At 33.6% G+C, this 3,597-nt stretch overlaps 1 non-coding gene across 1 annotated transcript; it reads right to left on the bottom strand.

Annotated features, from left to right (window-relative positions):
- Window positions 1-3,240: 3,240 nt before the first annotated feature.
- LOC121211884 (small nucleolar RNA R71) lies at window positions 3,241-3,347 on the bottom strand. The gene has a single exon (XR_005907101.1). It is a non-coding gene; the product is annotated as a small nucleolar RNA R71 (small nucleolar RNA).
- Window positions 3,348-3,597: the final 250 nt, after the last annotated feature.

The following is a 3,597-nucleotide window of genomic DNA, read 5'->3' as shown; positions in this document are numbered from 1 at the left end:
TACAAGTAGATTTGTGAAATTGCCTCTTTTTCCTCTCTTTTTTTATCTAAAATGGCCAATTGTGCCATTAGAGACCCTAATGTGTGTTTGAGTGTTGTAGGGACATGTAGGTGGCCCAAATGGAGTGGAATTCAAGCCACAAGTTGTGGTATCTTGATATCGGAGCTAGGGTATCGCAATACCATCGACAGTCTCAAAATGGAGAAGATTTGGAACCAAGCTACAAGCGTATTGCGATACCCACCTCATGACAACTCCCGTTGTGTATTCTGACTAGGGTATCACAATATCTCTATTGTGTGGAGAAAAAAAATGATATTAGGGGTAGAGTTTGTCCACCCGAAGCACTAATCAAAAGCCAGCGTCCAATAGCATTTTAGGCAACATTTTGAGGTCAAAATTAACTATTAAAAGCCACTTTTGGCCGAGAAAAAGAAAGGAATGATGTAGTTTATGTTTAGAAAGCTTTTTAGTTTAGGTTTAGAATAGTTTTCTTTTCCATAGCTTAGGGTTTACTTTTCCTGCACATTTTCTTGTTCTTCTTAATGTTAATGGTAGTTAGCCAGATTAGTTATTACTGTAGCTAGATTTATTTACAATTTTAATCTTTTTCTCTTTCTTGTAATGAAATTTTCATCTTTAAGTTTGATGCATTTTAGTTTCTTTTATGTTTAATCAGTTAAAGGTTGTTCCTTTTATGTTTCTAGCTTTCAATTTCACTATTAGATGCTTCATTTATCTTTCTTTCAAGTTTTAAAGAGTAAAAATCCCAAATTTTATGTTTTCCTTAGGGTTAATGTTCATGGCTGTTAAAGTTTTGATTTTTATGTTTTTTATTCAGTTTTTAACATGGGTAACTAAACTCCAAAGAAGGTTGGTTAATAAAGATGTGGGTAAGTTGATTTTTAGCTGAGGGACTAAATTGTAATAAATTAGATTAATTGAATGAACCTAAAAACTTAGGATTGACGACCCTAAGGGAACATCTAGCCAAGTGAGACTAAGAGGAGATCTTGTTGGGCACCAATTCATTAGTCCTATGTTAATCGGTGAGATCGAGAGATAATCCGGACTAATTTGTCTAACTTGGTAAAATTGAGACTGAGAGGTAAAATTGAGCCATTTTGGGAGTTCAAACAGTTTAAGACCTTAGTTCAAAGATTAATGAACCACATCAAAGCTAACAAACACTCGATTGTTAGTTGTTTGTGAATTTTTAGTACTTTTAAAATCTTTACAATTTAGCCCTTAGGATAGTTAATTTAGAAATTAGTGTTAAATTTCTTTGTTTGTGCTTTCTCGTGCTTTTGAATAGGAATTGCTAAATCGCCAACTCATTTGGGTTCGATCTTTAGAACACTATAAATATTACAACTGACCTGTACGCTTGTAATAAATTTGCACTTTAAAATTGTTTTATAAAACCATTTATTTTAAGCACACGCATGAACACGGTCATGGGCTGGACACATGGTCGTGTGAGCCACACGTGTTGGACACACGGCCATATGCCAGGCCATGTCGATTTTGCAACATGCTTCTCAAACACGTGGAAAAACGTAATTTTTAGGCTTTCTGAGCATTCTAAAGTCTATAAATACCAAATAGAAGAAGAGATATGAGAGTCATCAAAGATTATTAAAGAAAACAACTCGAAGAACACCATTAGAGCCAACTCTGAAGCAGATTTCCATCAATATTGAAGACCTTTTTTTAAATTATTTTGAAGTTTTTATGAGTTTCTCTATTTCTTGTGGTTATTCTAACTTTGAGATGTTTTTATTCAGAATTATGAACTAATCCCCTAGATACCTAAGGAAGATGAAACCTATGATGAATTCTATTATTTAATTTCTATTTTACACAATAAATACTTGATTCTTGTTTTCAGTTATGTGTGCTTATCTCTTGTTTTAATATTTTCGGGATATTAATTCATGTTTAATGTGCTTAATTCAATGGGGTAAAAGTCCATGTTTAAGAGTAGATCTAGCACAATTTAGTGCGGTTGCATGCAATGTTAGAAATAGGACGACATAAATTTATCAAATTAAAGTCAAATCTAATAAGGGAATCCATAAATCGAGTTAATGTGACGATAGGTGTTTTAATTAGAAAGAGATTTTAATTAGTCAACCTTGAGCCAATTGTTCTTACTCTCGAGGGAGATATTAGCATAATTTAGGGATTTCTACGGATCAATATACCAAGTGGATAAATTATTTAGTTCAGATCCATAATAATAGGTGAAGTCTAGGTGGATTCTTTCCTAGGTATTCTCTCTCATTGGTTATCTTTCGATTTTTTTTTCTGATTTATTCTCTGTTGAGTTTTTAGTTAGATTAATTTAGTAATTTTAGTTTAAAACCAATCACTCCAATTTGTTGGCTAAATAATAGGAAAATGGTAATTACTAATACTTTTAGTTCTTGTGGAAACGATATCTCTACTCACCGTAGCAATACTATTAATCGATAGGTGCACTTGCCTTCGTCGTATTTTTATTTAGTTTCGTGGCACATTAAGTTTTTGGCATCATTCCCAGGGACTAAAATATTAGAAACACTTTATTTTTATTAATTTACCCTTTTTTTATTTGATTTTACCTATTTATATTTTTTTAATTTAATTTTTACATTCTAATTTTTCTTTTGTTTGCTTCTGCCAGGTTCTTTTAGTTTATGAATAGAAGAAACCCTTCGGGACCATTGCTTTTTAACAGCGAGATTGAAAGTATTACTCGCAGAAATCATGGAAAAGCAAGGCAAAGTCAACAGAATATAGTAGAAAACAAGAAGACATCATTATTACTGAGGAGATGGGCGATAATCAAAATATTCAGCTACCTTCTACAGCCCCTGCAGCTCCTGCTCCTCGTACTATGTACGATTATGCCAAGCCCACTCTGACTGGGGCTAAATCGAGTATTGTGCGACCCACCATTGCTGCAAATAATTTTGAACTAAAGTCAAACACTATTCAGATGGTACAATAGTTGTTCAGTTTGATGGTTTGCAAGATGAAGGTCCTAATACTCATTTGGCTAATTTTCTAAAAATTTACGATACATTCAAGATTAATGGCACAACTAATGATGCCATTCACTTACAATTGTTCCCATTCCCATTGAGGAACAAAACAAAACAATGGTTAAACTCTTAACCACGAGGTTTCATCACTACATAGGCTCAAATGAGTGAAAAGCTTCTTCTGAAGTACTTCCCACCGACTAAGACAGCTAAGTTGAGGAATGACATCTCTTCTTTTGTGCAGATTGATTTAGAGACGTTATATGATGCATGGGAAAAATACAATGACTTATTGAGAAGGTGTCCTCATCATGGGTTACCTTTATGGTTGCAAGTTCAGACCTTCTACAATGGTTTGAATCCTTAGACTAGGCAGTTAATCGATGCAGCAGTCAGTGAAACACTAAACAATAAAACATTCGAAGCAGCTTATGAGTTTATAGAGGAGATAACACTAAATAATTATCAGTGGCAAGTCATGCGGACAAAGCCGATGAAAGCAGCCAATGTTTTTAATCTAGATGTAGTCACCATGTAATCAAACCAAATAGAAGTTCTTAATAACAAA

This window comes from Gossypium hirsutum, chromosome A12, assembly GCF_007990345.1.
Source record: "Gossypium hirsutum isolate 1008001.06 chromosome A12, Gossypium_hirsutum_v2.1, whole genome shotgun sequence".
In the NCBI taxonomy this organism is placed as follows: domain Eukaryota; kingdom Viridiplantae; phylum Streptophyta; class Magnoliopsida; order Malvales; family Malvaceae; genus Gossypium; species Gossypium hirsutum.
This window is presented reverse-complemented; position numbering and strand designations above follow the sequence as displayed.